This window comes from Triturus cristatus, chromosome 3_2 (assembly GCF_964204655.1).
Source record: "Triturus cristatus chromosome 3_2, aTriCri1.1, whole genome shotgun sequence".
NCBI lineage: Eukaryota > Metazoa > Chordata > Amphibia > Caudata > Salamandridae > Triturus > Triturus cristatus.
Genome location: NC_140584.1, coordinates 498477556 through 498497791, shown reverse-complemented (window position 1 = coordinate 498497791; position 20236 = coordinate 498477556).

Here is a 20236-nt window from a genome sequence, read left to right as displayed (position 1 = left end):
ACATCTCGCTGGTGTTCAGTCGTGGCAGCCATCCTTCCAGCCTGCATCCGCTCTATGTTCTCCATTCTCCTCCGCAGCTGTGCCATCTCTGTGCTAGCCTCGCTGGAGCCTGTCTGACTAGACAGTTCTTGTATCCGAGTAATGGCTCCAGCGAAATCAGCCAAGAATTGTTGTAGAGCATGGAATGGACTGTGGGTGTCCGATAGGGACTGTAAGTGCTCCCTGATGGGACTTATACAACCACATAGGGCATCCAATTTGGCTGCCATGAGATGGAAACCCACCCGCACCTGTTCAGCCAGCTCCTTCTGGCAGTCTAACACATGGGGTTGGAATGCCATGTGTCTTTCCGTGAGGTTGTTGGAGTCAGCCGTGGTGGTGGGTGCTTCCTACTATGTGGTTTGTGCAGGGGGTGGGCTCACCTCGATGCAGCTGGGCTGCCCGGCTCCTGGGGGTGGGGTGCGGAGCTGTCCACGAGCCATTGGAGGGTGTCGGAGCAGATGGCCAGGGAGTCCTCTTCATCATCAGTGAAGAGATGTCTGGTCTGCTTGGCAGGAGGTGTTAATTGTCCCTCTGCAATGTAAAGGGGTGATGCAGGTTAACAGTGTCTCCATGCATGTTGACGCATTGTACATGTTTCCAGACAGACAGCATGACAATGTACATTGTGACTGTTTTGGAGGAGCTGGCTATTTGATGGGAGACAGTGGACATTTCGACTACATGATGGATGTGAGGTTGTACTCGTACATTATCACCTCACAGTTTCCTCCTATGCCAGATGTGATTGGCCAGTTTCTACGCACAAGCGGCACCAGTTGTGAACTCTGTTCTGTAGTGAAAGTGTTACACTTTGTACCACATCGTCGTCAATGTTGATGTGCTGTGATTGCTATGTGTGTGTGCTGCATTGTGGGAGGGTCGCCCCTGCAGCTCTGATTTAGCGGCCGCTTATCCCATTGAGGCGGTGTGCCTTTGACTTGTGTGCTTTTACGGTGCTGAGATGTTGGTGACTAGGGTCAATTGTGCTCTTGGACAGTTTTCTTGCTCTTGTGCATCGTTTGTCTGCAGATGTGTTGTTGTCGTCAGGGGTTATATGTGAACGTGGATGTGTCAGAGTGTGACCTGCTCCTTTGAGGATGTGATCCACACTGTGCCACCTCAGTGTCGTGACGTGCACCATGTCATGAATTTTGACTGCAGCCATACTATTGGTCATGCAGTGTCACTTGCATTGTCAGTGTGGCTCACAGAGCCGCTGCTTTGCTGGATTCAGCACATGTGCATGGGTAGGTTGTGGGATTGGTGATAGGGTGGGGGGCCGCTTGGTGCACATAGTGGACGGGGGCCTACTTGGTGTTTCTATGTATGCTGCAGTGTGCCAAGGGTATTAGGGACATGTTCCTCAATCATTGTGGGTGTGCAGTGTGCTACACATAATTGTGCTTGTGTGACATTGTTCCCATCTCCCCCCGTCCCCCCAGTCCCTGGTCGTTACTCACCCTGTTGCTGTTGGATCAGGTCATATCGAGCTGTGTCCGGACTCCCAACTCCTTGCACTGTCTCCACACTGATGACTTTGGCCACCATTTCCTCCACCTCATCGAGCTCCTCCTATGGCGCAGGACTCCCACCTCCAGTCGCCGTTGCTGCCTTCCTGTTGGCAGCGAGTTTCTGCTTCGTTTGGCTTTTCACATCATGCCAGCGCCACTTGACCTCCTCCATTGACCTCCTCAACACTTCGACTGCATTCACGTTGTTCACGATGGACTGCTATATTTCCGTTTGTGTTGCCAATGACACGTTGGAGGTGACGAACAGTTGTTAGTAGTGTTCTATCACCTCCGTGACGATGATCCGGTTTTCCTGCGGACTGAACCCCGTCTTTCTCTTCCTCTTCTCCTTGCCCTTCCCCAAACACGGGGATCCTGGCTGGTCCTCCGTGGGGCTTGTGGGGTTCGAGTCATCCTCTGCACTCGGTCCGGGTGCGTCCATGGTGCTGTGCAGTTTATTTTGGTTTAGGTGTGTTTTTTTGTTGCTTTTATAGTGCATTTTCCCGCATGACGCGTGGGAATTGCAGGCCTGTCGCTGGTTGTCGCTGATTTTTGTATCGCGATTTTGGGCATTGCAACTTTTTTCGCGTTCGTGTTTCGCATTTTTTCAGCATCGCGTTAATTTTGTGCACGGTCATTTGGCGCGTTATCGTGTGACTATCGCATGGTGCCGCCGTGTTGGGAATACAACTTCAACACGGTGTTATTTTGTCACGATAGACTGCGATGTGCAGAGTTGCGTTAAGCTAATTTTGCGATAATTATCACACGTTCTTGAGAATATCCCCCATATAGTCAATTAAAACACATTGTCAAATGTCACCACAGTCTCACTGTACATATGAGTGCATGTAGCACTACACCAGGTGCTCCAGGATTTGCGTGAGGGCCAACCCCAGATACTGCAATCCAGTAGTCCTCCTCACAATGTCTTCAATCAGGAACCAAACGATCAGAAGATCATCAGTAAACGTGAACTTTCATGTCGGAGTCAGCCATAACGGTAAGGAGTAGTACACAGTAGTAAGGCAGCTGCAGTATAGAATCAAGCGAACTGACTCACAGCTGCCCCATACACAGCAATCTCATCCTCGTCACCAGATTTGAAAAAGATTCACTCAGGATGAGGTAAGAAGTAAGTTTTATTCAAGACATAGTCCTCTACAAAGCTGCTCAACTGCCTTCTCTCTCATTGCAAACATTCTAAGGCAAGCTTCATATCAACATTCTATTAAGGAATGCGGGGCAATACCAAGGGAAGAAGGTGATGGTGGGAAAAAAGGAGAAGAGGTGGAATGGGCTATTTAAAGTAAATTATAACAGAAAGATTTTCTGTACTTTCTCCAGGCAGTGTCTAAAAAAACAATGCGAGCTGTGAGGCAAATGAAATGCCCCTCAGCTGTCTGTGTGCTTGTGTTGCCACAGTAAGGCAATTGTTCTAGTATGAGTATCCCTGTATTTAAATGCTGAGACTTACAGACCTGTAGGAAAGTTTCCTAAACTTGATATTCTCCCGCCTTTGCTGCAGATTGGGCACCTGGAACTCTTGTAGCATTTGTCTTACATTCTGTTGTGTAACATCCCCATTTCCATATGCAGTTGCTATTTTGGATAAGATGCCCTATCTGTGTTTTTCTTTTGTGTAGATGATGGAAAGTTACATGCAGAGACGTTATAAGGCATGGGCAAAGTGGTCACATGCCCAGAACTTCTACCTTCCAAGAGGCCCCTGAAAAAGTGAACTTTCTCTACTTTTGACCTCTGTCATTTCCAATTCTGTCTCTTAAACTACTCTCCCTCTGCCAACCTCTCTACCTCTAACTTAATCTCTCTACGTAGTGTCATCTTAATGGGTTTTAGGGGTCCCATGTGTCACAACCACCACATGCGCCCTCTGTGTAGTGGGCCTAGCGTGCCGGGCTCATATTGCTTTACCCCTGTGGTGCTTTATGGCGCGCCATGATACCATGACTGATGTTCCCTAAGACCCTTCATTCCATTGCGCTTGAATCCCTGCAAGCATCCCCCAGAACCTGTGATTCCATTGCGCTTGAGTATTTGCATGCATCCTCCTGTGCACTTGAAACCCTGCAAGCTTCCCCCAGAATCCCTTGAGCCAATGGTAAGCCTTGCTCTTGCTGTTATTGGGGCCTTGGTTTTGTTTTCCATTATGCACATTCGAGCGAAAATGATACATTTCTTCCTGTTGTTTGGTTCTGATTATCAAGTTAAAAAAGCTAGTGTACTAACACGTGTTTTCTCCAATGTATCAGAACCTACCTAAGGGCCATGTGCCATACATGCCACATGCGATCAACCGTTGGTCTTCAAGAGAGTATATAAGCCCCGCCCAATCCCGAATTATGGCTTGGCCTCGCTCCCTGCGGAACAAGCTTCACCCTTCCACTCACCTGAATAATCATGCCAGAATCACAAACTGCTCCAATAACCTTCAATTCCATCTGAACCGGTGGTTCCCGTGGCTCCACTGTTCCTTTGATGTCTTCCTCCTCGCTCCCTCCTTCACAGCTACTCCAGACCCTAGGCAACTCCCTGAGTCAAAGCCTCGCGATCTTCTTCAAACTTCAGTGAAGTGGAAGAACTAGGCTAAATACTTGATATCAGGTTAGTGCACACTAATCGTATTAATATAGTAGTAAGCTGGACAGACTCTCCATGTCTTCAAAAACTATAGGCTTTTCCTCCATGCCTTCACTTATTTATTACAGCACTTTTTGTGTGTTTATACTCTAGACCCTTCCTGCAATCTTGGCGCTAGAACGGTTCTTACGCAAGGATTAAAGACTTGAGCTCCACGTTTCTCTGATGAACAGTAGTACCTAGAGAAAGCACTTTAGAGTCTTTGATATATGTATGAACCCTGTACCGAAATCTGTGTTCCGAGTTTGATCCTTGGGAGTGTCCCAAACTCCAATCTGTGGTTTTGGTTATTCTTCTCTCATGTCGTGCTGCTGACGAAACCTGTAAGTGTACGTCACTGAAGTCAAAGCATGGTCACTGTACATAGAGACCTGTTAGAGTACTCCTCTTGTTATTTCCAGTGCTTTGCGCCATCCCAAAACCAGAGGTTCTAGTCCAGTGTACATCTACCTCGCTAACATTAAATGTCTCAGAAGTGGCAGATCTTGTTACTGAGGGTTGCACAGCCGCAGAGCAGACTGAATACCGCAAGTCTCTCTTTTCTTATTTCATCCCAACTCTCTTCCTCCTGGGGAACGGTGTGTGTTCTAAGGTTTCATTTCCTTGACATTTGCTGTCCTCGGGAGGGACAGCAAATGTCAAGGAAATGAAACCTTAGAACACACACCGAGTTCCAGTATCCACTCCAGTATTGACATATTTCAACTGTTGTTGTTGGTTACACGCTAGTACTAGAGCCGTGCGTTGAGTTCCTGCTAGTTTGGCTGTGAGCCCTCACAAGTTTAGCGGATGAGTAATTATCCTCACTCTGAGATAATAAATGACTGCTCTTTATGGGAATTCAAAAAGGGACAGGCCAACCTCCTAGGTTACTGTTTTCTAGATGTGTCTAAATCACAGACCAAACTAAGGAGCTGGAGAAATATACATGTTTTTATTTCCCGCAAATGTGATTCTAGAAATAGTTTTATTTACAATGCCTTTTGAAACTTGAGTTTTACGAACGCTTGTAGCTGTGCTAAATAAATGATACCCTTCAGATATTATTGCCACTTCACTTTAGCAGTGAATTTCTTTTACTTTTTATCAAAGTATGTCAAGTTCGACAAAGTTGCAATGGGCTAGAACCTTAGCTGAATTTAAACAATGGACAAGATTGAACACCTCTTTGACCAGCCTCTCAAGAGCTATGTGAGGTTTTTTTTCTTAATAGAAAACTAAACACCCCTTGTCTGAATTCGAGCAAATCTCAGAAAAATCATAATTATTCAAAACCATGGCAAAATTAAAACCCTTTACACGCTTCGCTTATCCCATCACCATGTCTGTAATCAAAGAAATCAGCACTTCTGAATAAACCATATTAATGTTTTGCTGTCACGATAGCCTGAAAATCACCCAATTCAGTCTCCGTATGAAAAAAACTGGTACCACCCCTGACCATATTAACTACTCTTCAGCATCAAACCTAACATTCCTGTCCGAAGCCCTAGAAATCTGTATTGAGAACTAGTTGAGATAATTTTTAGGTGAACTGCCTTATTGCTTCCAAACATGTTTCAGAGTGTTATGTTTCACCAAAACTGCAATCCTACTCATTAATATTAATGCACTCCTTTTTCTGCTTCCCCTACTGGATTTTTCTGTAGTAGTCAACATGGTTAGACAATGGATGAGATTACATTTTCTAGAGGATGAGAATGGGGATCAGAATTGGTCCCCTAAGCCGGTTCACTTCTTAACTTGAGATCTATTATCGAACCTTTCAGATTCCAAGCTCACACTCAACCCTGCACTTCTCCAAAACAGTGTATTTCAAATCTCTCTTTTCTCGCCCACCCTTGTCAACTTATACCTCGAGGCTCTTGGGCTTTTCTAAATTAATTCAAACATCTCCTACCACTTTTATGCGGAAGAAATCAGTACTTAGAAGTGTCTACTCCACAAGACATTACCTTTATGATAAGTTGGAAGAACTAAAAGGTTAGGGAGAGTCTAGCTGGACAACTGTTCTGGGATAGGCTCACAAGCATCTACCACCTGCTTTTTCAGAGAAGTCAGAATTTAACTGGACTTGGAAAAGACAAGAGAATGAGAAATGTTCTACCTACTGCTTGCTTCAGGAGAAATAAAAGAGGCTGTGCCTGCTTTCCATGCATCCAAACTCTGCATGTGTGTCTCAAGGAAGCTGGCCTCCTCTGGTTCACAGACACATCCCAGGTAAAAGAGGGCACCTCATGGCAACTGGGACTGGACTTTGGTTCTGACAGCAATGAAGCAGCGGGTTAGAGGAACCTGTCTCCCTCTTGTAGAAGAGGGCACCCCTGAAGGAGGAATAGCATTCTAGTGGGATCGAACGTTGTGTTTGGCCTAAATAAACAGGGCTACAGAAGTCTATCTTTCGACCTAAATCTGTGACTGCAGTCTCACAGGACAGCTCCTGGAAGTTGAGGGTTATTGAAACTGTCCAGATGGAACTCTGTCTGTGCTTGGACAAAGTTGTGCCTGCACAGTTGACCATTGCCATGAAGAAGAGGGGTGAAAGAAATCCATCTTGCCTACACCCAGGCAAGTTCTATGTGTATTGGTCTGCAAGATAAAATACACTGCTCCAGCCCTTCTGTTAGACTTGGGGGTATCTAGTTGGCACAGGTATGCACTTGTGACAAATAGGGACCCTCTCCTCTAGTCAGGGTAAAGGGGGTACACTCCTAAAATAACCCCTGCTCACCCCCTTGGTAGCTTGGCATAAGCAGACAGGCTTATATCAGAGGCAGTGTGTAAACCATTTCTGAACACATACAGTAATCAAGTGATAACACTACAGATGGACACCACACAAGTTTTATTAAAAAATAAGTATTCTTTATATAGATTTATCACAAGACCATAAACGACAAAAATCCACAATACTGTTACTTTAAATGGTAGTTTTAGCTTCGTTCTCTTTAGTTCTTAAATGTGACACTTTAAGTCAATGTACCTGTAGGTGCGACACGCAGGGCAACAAAAGTGTTCCAACGATGTTGATGTGATTAAAGTTTGGTGCAAAGAAATAAAGACGTGAAGATCTTCCTGATGCGGCTCGCTTCTCTGATGTTGCGAGAGATCTCGGCTTGATGCGTTAGCTGCAGCGGCGACAATCTGGTCCAGTGATGCGACAACAGCGGCTTTGGCGGCGACACTTTTCTCCAGCGAGATGCTTCCGCTCGATGCGACAGTTACAGCGGCGACACCCTTGTTCACTGATGCGACGGCAGCAGCTCCAACGGTGGCACGCTTCTCCGTGGTTGCGAGGCGCCTTTCTCGATGCGGTGCAATGCGACAGCTACAGCGGCGTCATCCAAGATGCGACGGCAGCGGCTGCGACAGCGACACGCTTCTTCCTCGATGCGAGACTCTTCTCTTGATGTGGTGCAATGCGTCAGCTACGATGGCTGCGATGGCGACACGCTTCTTCGGTGTTGCGGGGCGCTTCTCGTGATGCGGTGCAATGCAACAGCTACAGCGGCAACACCCTTGTTCAGTGATGCGACGGCAGCGTCTGCGACGGCAACACGCTTCTTCTCCGTGTGTCCCGCTTCCAGTACCTTGCGACACGCAGTCCCTCAAAAGGCCCAAAACAGCAGCAGGCACTTCCAAAGAACTCTGGGGAGCTGGTGAAGTCTGCTGTCCCCGAGACTTCAGCAGGAGGCAAGCTCTTTTCCAAGCCCTTGTAGATCCTTCACAAGTTGAGCAAAAGTACACACAAAGTTCCTTTTCTTCTCTCTTTGGCAGTAGGCAACCCCTGCAGGCCAATACCCCAGTTTCAGGGATAGTCTCTCCTCAGTTTCTTCTTGGTTCCTCTCCTCTGCAGAGGTTTCTTCTTGTTTTTCCCTAAGTGATCTAAATTCTTGGGATCAGGGTCCCAATACTTATACCCCAAAATCCTTTGTCCTCTGGGGCCTTTTCCTAGTCCAAACCAGTTCTGGTCAGTCCTGGAGCACTTTGTTTACATGACTCCTTCTTTCCTTTCAGAGTGCAGGGCAGAGACATCAGACGCACCACAGGAGGTGGAGCCAGCATTGTGGGAGGCAGGCACAGCCCTATTCAGGTCCCAGGTGCAACTCCTCCCTCCCATCTAGATGCAGATCTCTTTATTCACCACTCGGCTACCTCACCCTGTCTCCTGGAATTCCCCAGCCCTGTCACTCACACTCCAGACAAGGAATATAAAGCCTAGCAGAGGCAGGTTTGAATGGTTAGACAAGAAAATACCTACTTTCTAAAAGTGGTATTTTCAAACACAGAATGTTAAAACCAACTTCACTAAAAATTGTATTTTATCATCCTGAGTTCAGGCATACTAAATTCGAATTTCTACCATGTTCCCTGAGTCAGTTAGGATTATAGGATGTAATAATCAAACTGCCCATTCTGGCCTATGGAGAACAGGTAGCCTTGCAATAGTGAAAAACGAAAATGGCTGTAATTCACTATTGGAACATGCCACACACACCAGGGCATGTCCTACCTTATACTTGTAATGCACCCTGCCCTTGGGCCTACCATAGGGGTGTCTGATATGAAGAAAAGGGAAGGTTTAGGGACTGGCAAGTGGGTGCACTTGCCCAGTCAGCATGACAGTACCAGACTGCACGCAGGCTTTGCAATGGCAGACCTTAGACACACTTTTACAGTCTGCTTCTGTGGGTGGCACAACCAGTGCTGCAAGCCCACCAGCAGCATTTGGATTTACAAGCCCTGGGCACTCCTGGTACACTGTACTAGGGTCTGACAGGTAAACCAAACCAACCAATCATGGAATCACAAATTCATACATCAATTTACAATAAGAAGTGTTAGACCTGGCACCGTTGGCGTGGGTCACCCTTCCATTTTTGTTTGTGCCTCAATGTATTTTTGTGCTGGTGTTAGCTCCTCAGGGCCCTGTGACACTGCCATCCAGTGCCACAGGGCAAGTGCTCCCTATGGTAAAATGTATTATGTGAATTGACTTCCACGATTGGTTTATTTGGTTTACTGTCAGCCCCTAGTAAAGCGCACCAGGAGTGCCAGGGCTTGTAAATACAAATGCCGCTAGTGGGCTGCAGCACTGGTTGTGCCACCCACAGAAGCGCCTAGTAAAATGTGTCTAGGATCTGCCACTGCAGAACCTGCACGCAGTCAGGTACTGTCGCGCTGGCTGCGCAAGTGCACCCACTTGCCAGTCCCTAAACCTTCCCTTAACTGCATGTTAGTCACCCCTCAGGCCCAAGGGCAGGGTGCATTGTAGGCATAAGGTAGGACATGCCCTGATGTGTGTAGCATATCTTACTAGTGAATCACAGCCCTTTTCGTTTTTCACTAGTGAAGGCTACCTGCTCTCCATAGGCCAGAATGGGCTGCTGGGATTGCTACACGCTGTGATCCCAGTGGACTCATAGAGCATGGTAGAAAGTCATGTTTAGTATGCCTGAACTCAGAATAATAAAATACTTCTTTTAGTAAAGTTTATTTTAATATCCCGTGTTTGTAAATACTACTTTTAGAAAGTTAGTATTTACTGATCTGGCCATCCAGTCCGCCTCTGCGCTGTGTGTGTGTTCTGCCTAGTAACAGGAGGAGCAGGGCTGGGGAATTCTAGGAGACAGGTTGGCTGCCAGGTGGTGGGTAGAAACATTACACCAGGATGGGTGGGAGGAGTACACCTTGACTCTTGAATAGACCTGTGCTCTGCCACCACAAAGCCGGCTCCGCCCCCTGTGGAGCGGCTGATGTCTCTGCTCTGCTGCTGAAAAGAAAGAGCAGAGTCACCACAACAAAGTGCTCCAAAACTGGACTGAGCCAGGCCCAGGCCCCCTGGCGACAAAGAACAAAGGATTTGTGCTTTAAAAGAAGGAGCCCTGCTCCTAGGAAATCAGATCCTGCTCGTGACAAAGAAGAACGCTCTGCCTGAGGAGGATTAACCTGAAGCTGAAGGAGGAAACGCTGTTCCTAAAGTCTGGAGGACTTGCCTGCAGTGGTTGCCTCGCTGCCAAAGGAGAGAAGAAACCTGCATAAGACTTGCTTTATTTGTTTGACCCAAAAACTTGTGCTCACAGCAATCTCCAAGGGCTTGATTGAGCTTGCCCCCTGAACTGAACCCCAGGACCAGTGGGTTCACCGTGCCTCCGCTCGTCTGTGAATCGAGCCGTGTGCTTTCTCCCACCGGAGTGCTCTGCGCACCTGCCCCCCCCTCCAAGGGCCGTGACACCCAGAAGCCTGGCCGCCTCCACTCGCCGAGAGCCCCGCTCTACCTGAGTCGCTCTTGACCCCTCGGGTCTGGCCGCCCTGCTTCCCTGTCACCTGCCTGCTGCTGGAGTGGGCTTGGTGCCCTCTCGCCCTCCCGCCGGATTTCTGCTCGGACCGCGAGTTCAAAGCCCCGGACGGCCGCCCGTACGTCGTAACGTATCCGGCCGCCCCGCTTCGCCTCCCCGCAAGATTCAGACCGCGCCGCCCCCTGAAGTGACCTCCCGCACCGTCCGTGTTGGAGGCCCTGGGCCGCGCCTGTCGTCCGAAAGCCGCCCGCTGATTCCAGATCCGGAGTCCCTCAAGGTGCCGACGCTGCACCCTCACCTGAGACGCGTCCAACCCGCCGCACGAACCAAGGTACAGTGAACACTTTATCAGGCTCGGGGTCCGCAACCTTCTGATTTCCCCGTATCACTGTACCCTGGGCGCACGGCATTTCACCGTGGCTGGACAGATCCAAGAGAGCGCTACAGAGCGCCTGTAACAAAGAACTTACCAACCAAAGAGAACTGTGCCGAATTGTCATCTTGTGGCTCCTATTTCACGAACGTTATTTATGGTCTTGTACTAAGTCTGCATAACAAAGAACCTTTTACATAAAGTATACGTATTTTTGATACAACTTACGCCTGGCGTCCATTTGTCGAGGATCTGGTGATTTACTGTGTGTGCTCATAAATGCTTAACTGACATAACGCCCTGAGGTTTAGCCCTGACTGCTCGCGCCACACTACCTATAGGGTGAGCAGGGGTTGTTCTGAGGGAGTAATTCTCTTGCCCTGACTAGAAGAAGGGACCACTGTTTGTCACAAGTACCTACCTGTGCCAACCAGGGGTTCCCCATTCTAACAGGAAGCACTTGCACTGTGGCACTGGACAGCAGTGGCTAAGTGCCCTAAGCATCTAACACCAGCAAAAACACATGAGGCAACAGCAAAAAATGGAAGGGAGACCCACGCCAAGGTGCCAGGTCTAACACCTTCTATATGTGTATTTTTGTCGCACAAGAGGCCCCTAGCGCCTTTTTAGGTTGAGCCCAGCGCAGTGCGCATGCACTGCTCTAGGGAAATGACCTCTGGGAATCACTCTGGACTTTTTACACGCTCGTGCGTGTGGTTTTTTTTTTAAGCATTTTTTCTATTGGGCTTTGCGTGCGTCTTTGTCAAAAGACAGCAAGCAATTGGGCAAAGGCGGGGCATGTTCCACCTTTCCCAGGAAATGTATCCACCCACGGCCTACGGCTTGCGGTTACGAGCAGCGGCGTGCAGTTTGCCATCTGTTATGTGTCAGATTTCACACAAGTGCACACACACCACTCGCGGGACGCTGCAACTGCATTCCTCGCATCCCACAGCGTTTTGCCTGCGGGAGCGAGCAGCTGCAATGCCTCCTTGTTTTAATATGTCACAGCTGATGTTTTTCCCATGCGTGGCACGTTATCGTGTATGTTGGTTATACATTAGGCAAAGCACTTTCTACCATAATATCATTGTGAAAGATGTCTTTAATGTAAGTTGAAGTTTATTTAGCGCTGCACTTTTGTAGTGCCTTTAAATCGGAGCTTGACAAGCCGCTCTAAGTATCTTTCAGTTAATATGTTGCATGGTTAACCCTTTTAGTGGTTTAAGTTGGGCCTTTTCCTTTTCTTTATCGGCTTTGAGCCCCGTCACAGAGGGTGAGGGAGTCGCATTTTGTCTGTAACTATGTGCTTTGTTCCTTGAGTCTTGTAAATCACCCGGGCAGCTGCCTGGAGTATGTTTTTTCAGTGTCTCCACTCAATGTACTAAGCATAATCGGGGGAAGCATAGTGACCGTATGTTACTTTAGAGCAAAGTCTTTCTCTGCATCACAGAGAAACTAAAATAGCGTCCTGCCTGCTCAATGCGAGGAAACGCACCAATTAACATATGAATGCTTGCTGCCCATGGTAACACTGTCTGGACAAAGTGTTCTCATTATTAGCACTAGTTTCAACCCCAAATACACCAATATGCAACTTAGAGCTGAAGAGTCTATATTTTACTCCTATTCAATGTGTAGATCGTTTTTCACAGGGGAGGGCACCAGGCACACTGGAAGGTGTGTTTAGGTCTTGGCTACTAGACCGTGGCTACAAGGTACTGACAACCCAAGAGCCAACAGCCTGTATAGGCTCTGTGTATTTTCTTTAAGTGCTGCATTTCCTCGTTCCTCTTTCGTCCACCTCCCCAGCTTATAAATGACCTGTGCCCGCATGCACAACATCACACCTGCTGATGCTAAACAATATCGGCACAAAACAATGGCAAAACTAGTGGGTCTGCATTCACATCCAAAAGGCGAGACTTATTGGCTATGCCAATGCTTGTTTTGTAATGCATCTGGACTAACATTGAATTTGAATTTCCATTTTCTTTAAAAACTACATATTACCTAATCTGCTATACCAGTTTTTTAGTTTTGGTGTCATTTGACTCATGATATTTATTAAATGGATTTAGGAATTTTACTGTTTAATTTCTTGAATTGAATGATTTTTTTGCGGTTTTGGAAATACTTTACTCGCTTTTCTCAGACCCTGTCACTTGAGCCATAGCTACTAGTGGTAAGCACAGGAATCCTCATTGAAGCCTGTTTTTTACTTAACAATGTGCAGATTACAAGTTTTGTGAGAGTGGATTCACAGCTCCCTTCTTAGTCCCCAAGTAGCCAAAGTATTTGTCATGGCAGCATATTCCAAATCTCAAATGAAATGTCACCTTTTTTAAGTTACAACTCCCAGAGGGAACTTACACGGGTTACTTGGGCATTTTACACAGTATCCTACTAAATATGGATGGTAGGCATGCCATGATGAAATAGGAATAGCTGTAAGTCGCTAAGAAAGCACAGATATCTGTCAATACTTAGACCTCAATAGAAGTAGTCACCAAACCCACCTATTTTCTTAAATCCTCCTATGGAGTTAGTAAACTTCATTAATATACACGGTCTGAGGAATTTTAAATTAAATTAATAATTTATTCATTAATATTGGTTCCCAACTTTAATTGCTGACAGTTATTTCATTATCAACCAAAAAGTTGTTTTACGAGGTTTTGTAATGGGTGGTGAAAACAGTAATAGCCTTCAGCATCTAACGAAAATAGAGCCCATAACGGGATGAACAACTAGTCAATAAACTATCATTTGTAATTTTCAAAATCATGTGTCATAGAACATTGAGAGTACAACTTGAGAAACACCACATAATTGAAACATTCACATGTTTTTTTCAAGATAACTGCAATTGAAATACACTTGGCTGTACAAATTCTGCTCCCATGAGATTTTGATAAGAGCCTGGCACAGGCCTCCTTGTTGATATCAAACATCCTTCTTCCTTATCATGGATGTCCAAATGTCAAACAAACATAGGAACTTTTTAATCATCAATATATGTTTGTTCGGTTGCTCCACAAACCTGATCATCAGATACAGGTAGGGAAGTTGACGTAAATCAAACTTGTAGAGAAATATGCAATTTATTTAATACAAATGAGTGATTCAAAGCTAATCTTTGTAGTTGTGACTAACAAATTCTAAAATTCATGTACAAGACAACCCTTTGCATGTTCTGCTACAGATTCCAAAATATGAAAGGAACTCTCTTGTAGCGAAATATATCTCTGAACATTTAAATGCATATGACTTCCGTTAAACAAACTATTTGATAAGAATACGTAAAGAAAACATTATTCTCGTGGTAGAAACACTTTTATCACGTGAGTTCATTTTCCCTGTGACAATGATTTAAGATACTTCAGCTACTGGGAAGTGACCATCGCCCCCAGTGGATTGGTTTCTACTGCCCGAGTGCCATCAAACCGTAGAGGTAGTACTCCAACTATGTGGGCCGGGGAGAGAACTCGAAACCAGCAGTGAAAATTGAAGCCTGGTTCATTCCCAGTGCATATACTGGAAGGATGTATCAAGTGTTGTGAGCATGAACAGTAAAGGCATAGTCAATAAATGACGAATAGGAAGCAGAAGCCAAAATGCACATACAAACGATGATTAAAGGCTCTCGGAGGCAGAGGTCACCCTTTGCCTTCTAGTACTAGGACATTATTGTTTGGCGGTGTTTCGAAATCCTAGATTGAGGATTTTTGAGGATATTTAGAATACATTGGTAGGGGCCTAATATGTAAGAGGACTGGAATCTCTCTGTAGCACAGGTTTGCCTCCTGAGGCGCAAGGGTTCTGTTTTTCGTATCCTAGGCTACTTTTAGAGGTATATATGGGTCCTAGATGTCACAGATAGGAGATACCTTGTAAAGGGCACTGTGTTTTTTAGTTTTTGCAATCAGCCCACCTGGTGGCAATAGGGTGAGTTAGGAGTGTGGCAGGAGATTTAAAGAGGTCATGTCATGTTTAAGACTTTTGTCCACTGGGGCGAAGTAGTCCAGTTAGTAAGCACTAGGGAATTTCTCAGTACCCTGGCTGTTTGGAACAGGATGTGTGGGTGAATCTTTTGTATGTGTAATACTTCAGCTGTTGTTGTGATGAACATTTTCACATGTCATAGGGCTAGAAAGGACCCCAAGATTTCTGGCAAGTGATGCAAAAGTCAGGATAGAAGTGGATTGGATAAACTAAAGTGATGCACAAGGAAAATATAAGACCTATGTCTTGGATGAGTTCAGCACAAGGCAATTTAATAACATCCAAAGGTACAGCGGTTCTTAATCTTTTGACTACAGTGGACCCTGCTAAATCACTACTGGAAGCCAGCACCCCCACCTAAACAATTTCTGCTTTTTGAACCTCAAACTAATGCACAAAATACAGAAACACGTATCCATCAAAGAAATACAATAATAAAAAATATTTTTAATTCCCAAACCAAAAATATAACAAAATCAAAAATGTTAATTTAATGATAAGTTGGAGTTTTTAAACATTTGATGTTATTTCTAAAAGATAAACGTATAGGCTAGACTCTAGCATATCACTTTTTCTATTTTGTTCCTAAGATATACTCTGTTTTTGTCGGCTTATAGCACCAGTCATTCATACTAGGTTCTGTTTGCTGTAATTGTGCTACCCCCAGGAATTAAGCTATGGATAGCAACTCAACTTTAAGCTTCGTGCCAAATTCCTACACATTTGCAGGACATTTTAACATTTTCAGTTGAACTTTTTCTTTATTTTCACTTTATTAATATGCTATTACTTAATTTCCTAAACAGTTTGCAGGGCCCTGAGTAGGCGTAAGTACTTCTGAAATAGTAAATAACCATACCACAGTTCGATATACATGACTGTAGGGGTGAGAAAATTGAAAAAGAGAAAAACATTGGGTTGTCGGCATAAACATGGTGTGAGAGACCAAATGAAGAGACAATGACATTGAGGGAGGTGGTGTGAAAAATACAGGGCTGAGCCTTGAGGGACACCAGCCCAGGACAAAGTCACAAGTTGAGGCCAACCATGATGGAGTCTGCGCCGGATACAGGGATCAAGGTAGGTTCGCTGAACAAAGTACCTTAAATCCTGGCTGCAGAGTTCTATGAGACCCTGCGTCAAGAATGTGTTGCATAGCGGCAGCTGTGAGGTCCTGCGTTGAGGATGTGTCATGCAGAGGAGGTTCCGGGGAACTGCGGGCCTGCAATGTAAGGTTCTGCATCTAGGATGCGTCACACTGCAGCAGTTCTAAGGAGTTGCGGGGCAGCGATGCGAGGTCCTGCATCGAGGAGGCATCGCGCAGTGGTGATTTTGAGGAGCTGAGAGATCCTGTGCCAATCAATCAATCAATCAATGATTTGTAAAGCGCACTAGATGCCCATGAGGGTTTCAAGGCGCGGGGGGGACGCTGCTGCTATTGGTCAGCCAGGTATTGAGTTGTCTCCTGAAGGTCAGCAGGTTTTCGGTTTGTCGCAGGTAGAGGGGGAGGGTGTTCCAGGTCCTGGCAGCTTGATGGGAGAAGGATCTGCCTCCGGAAGTAGTTCTCCGGATGCGTGGGACCGTGGCCAGGGCATGGTCAGCGGAGCGGAGTTTCCTGTTGGGTACGTAGAAGGATAGTCGACTGTTAAGATAGGCTGGGCCGGTTTTGTGGAGTGCCTTGTGTGCATGGATCAGGAGCTTGAAGGAGATTCTTTTGTCGACGGGGAGCCAGTGCAGGTTCCTCAGGTGGGAGGTGATGTGGTTGCGGCATGGGACGTCGAGGATCAGGCGTGCCGAGGCGTTCTGGATTCTCTGTAGTCTGTTGATGAGCTTGGACGAGGCTCCAGCGTAGAGCGCGTTTCCGTAGTCGAGTCTGCTGCTGACTAGGGCCTGGGTGACTGATTTCCTCGTGTTTGTCGGGATCCATCTGTAGATCTTGCGGAGCATGCGGAGGGTGTTGAAACAGGTGGAGGAGACTGCGTTGACTTGTTTGGTCATGGAGAGTTTCGAGTCGAGGATGACTCCCAGGTTGCGTGCGTGGTCGGTGGGGGCCGGAGGGGACCCCAGTGACGTGGGCCACCAAGAGTCGTCCCATGCGGAGGGGTTGGACCCGAGGATGAGGATTTCTGTTTTGTCTGTATTCAGTTTGAGGTGGCTGTCCTCCATCCAGTCTGCGACGGCCTTCATTCCCTGGTGGAGGTTGGATTTGGTGGTGAGGGGGTCCTTGATGAGGGAGAGGATCAGCTGAGTGTCGTCAGCGTAGGAGATTATGTTGAGGTCGTGCTGTCGGGCGATGCGTGCTAGTGGCGCCATGTAGACGTTGAACAGCGTCGGGCTGAGGGAAGATCCTTGAGGGACGCCGCAGATGATCTCGAAGGCCTCGGACTGGAATGGGAGGAGGCGGACTCTCTGGGTTCTGCCGGAGAGGAAGGAGGTGGTCCAGTCCAGGGCCTTGTCTCGGATCCCTGCGTCGTGGAGGCGCATGTGTAGTGCGCGGTGGCAGACGGTGTCGAAGGCGGCGGAGAGGTCCAGGAGGATGAGGGCCGCCATTTCACCATTGTCTAGTAGGATCCTGATGTCATCTGTGGCGGTGATGAGGTCGGTCTCGGTGCTGTGGTTTCTGCGGAATCCTGATTGGGACAGGTCCAGGATGTTGTTGTCTTCGAGGTGACGGGAGAGCTGGATGTTTACTATCTTCTCGATGACCTTAGCTGGGAATGGAAGCAGGGAGATGGGTCTGAAGTTCTTGAGGCCTTGGGTTTCTTCAGTAGGGAGTTGATCTCTGCGTGCTTCCAGTTCTCAGGGAAGGTGGCGGTCTCGAAGGAGAGGTTGATGATTTTGTGCAGGTGGGGTGTGATGGAATTGCCGGCTTTGTTGAAGATGTGGTGCGGGAGAGGGTCGGACGGGGATCCGGAGTGGATTGTTCCCATGGTCTTGATTGTGTCCTCGATGCTCAAGTTGGCCCAGGTTGTCAGCGTGTCATGGGTGGAGGGGTGCGGTGAGTTCGGTGCGGTGCAGTCGGCATGGATCGTTCGGGGTCTGAAGTTGTTGTGGATGTCGGTGATTTTCCGGTGAAAGAAGGCGGCGAGGGAGTCGCACGGGGCTTGCGATGGTGGGATGTCGTTGGCGTTGGAGCTGGGGTTGGAGAGTTCCTTCATGATGGTGAAGAGTTCCTTGCTGTTGTGTGCATTGTTGTCAAGGCGGTCTGTGAAGGAGGGCCTCTTCGTGGTCCTGATGAGGTGGTGGTGGTTGCGGATGGCGTCTTTTCGCTGTGCCATATGTTTTCCAGTTTCCGGCAGGTGCGTTTTGAGTCGAGGAGTTCCGGGGTGAACCAGCTGACTCTTCTGCTGGTGTCTCTGCTGGCGGGGTTTTTCAGTGGGGCAACAGTGTTGGCGCAGTCGTTCATCCAGCGTTCGAGGGTGAGTGCACCTTCATCAGGGTAGGTGGGGTTCGTCGAAGGGTTGAGTGCGAGGCTTGTCTGTAGTTGTTCTTCAGTGACTTTGCCCCAGCAGCGGCGGGGGGTCTGTGGTGTGCGGTGGTGTGTGAAGGGTTTTCGGAAGGAGAAGTGGATACAGTGGTGGTCTGTCCATGTGAGTTCGGAGGCGTGGTTGAAGGTGACGTGGGGGCTTGAGGAGAAGATGGCATCTAGCGTGTGGCCGACGATGTGGGTCAGCGCCGTGACGAGCTGCTTCAGTCCGAGGTTGGCAAGGTTGTCGATCAGGGTGGAGGAGTTGCTGTCGTTGTTGTTCTCCAGGTGATATTTCAAGTCTCCGAGGAGGAGGTCAGCGCGTGCGAACTGATGAGGTCGGCGATGGAGTCGCAGAATTGGGACTGGGGTCCTGGCGGTCTGTAGACAAGGGTGCCTCTTAAGGTGGTCTTGGGGTCCGTGTGGATCTGTGAGTGCATGTGTTCGGCGGTGCTGAGGGTGTCGTTGGTGTTTGTTGAGATCCTGATGGTGTTTTTGTGGACAATGTCGATTCCTCCTCCGGCCCTGTTGGTGCAGTCTCTGCGGGTGATCTTGTACCCGTCGGGATGGCTATGGCGATGTCTGGCGAGGAGGCTTCGTTCATCCAGGTCTCGGTCAGGAAGGCGACGTCTGTTGATGTGGCGTTGAGTAGGTCCCAGAGTTCGATGGCGTATTTGTGTGCGGAGCGGGTGTTGATCAGGATGCATCTAAGCTGGTTGGGTTCCGTCGTGGTAGGTGTCTTGGCGCTTTCACAGCAGGAGAAGCTGCAGTTCCGGCAGGGGAAGGGGCAGTGGGTGCGCCTTGGGGAGACCTTGCAGCAGGTGTGGGTCCTTCCTGGGTTGAGAGCGACGAGGGTTTTGGCATCGTAGCAGAGGCGGTCTTCGTGGCTGGTGCGGGGGCCAGGGGTTCTGGCACTGGGTGTGGTCCAGGCGCGGACAGGCGCAGACGGGCTTGCCTTAGGCGTGCCTTTGGCGCGGCCGCCATATATGGGGAGGTGGGGAGGGAGGAGCAGCTGGGAGGTGAGGGACGGGTGTAACGAATGGGTGCGGAGGGGGCAGGGCCGCAGGGGAGGCAGCGGCGGGGACGGGGGACAGGAGACCGACGCGGGGCACAGAAGAGCAAAAGGGGTACAAAATCAAAGGCGCACAGAGGCACAAAAGTCAGCACGGGGGTACAGAAGTTGGCGAGGGATACAGAATAAAAGGGGCACAAAAGCAAAGCGGCGAGTGGGGGGCAGGGGGCACAGACAGTTACGGGCACAAAGCAACAGGCAGCAAGCGAAAAACAAACCTAAGGCCACCACTGGCCACCAGGGATGAGGTGCAGGTGGAAGCCTGCGGGTGGTGGAGGGCCTCGATTCACCGGCGGCAGCAGCAGAGACAGCGGGGGTGCAGGCGGAGCTGCAGCGGGGGGGAGCGACCTACCAGGAAGGTCAAGGGTCGCTCTCCTCACCACGCAGTGGGCACCATATATGGGGAGGTGGGTCGGGAGGAGCAGCTGGGAGGCGGGAGGCGAGGGACGGGTGTAACGAATGGGCGCGGAGGGGGCGGGGCCGCAGTGGAGGCAGCGGTGGGGACGGGGGACAGGAGACTGGCACGGGGCACAGAAGAGCAAAAGGGGTACAAAATCAAAGCGGCGAGCGGGGGGCAGGGGGCACAGACAGTTACGGGTACAAAGCAACAGGCAGCAAGCAAAAAATGAACCTAAGGCCATCACTGGCCACCAGGGATGAGGCGCAGGTTGAAGCCTGCGGGTGGTGGAGAGCCTCGATTCACCGGCGGCAGCAGCAGAGACAGCGGGGGTGCAGGCGGAGCTGCAGCGGGGGGGAGCAACCTACCAGGAAGGTCAAGGGTCGCTCTCACAGTGGCACTTCCAATGT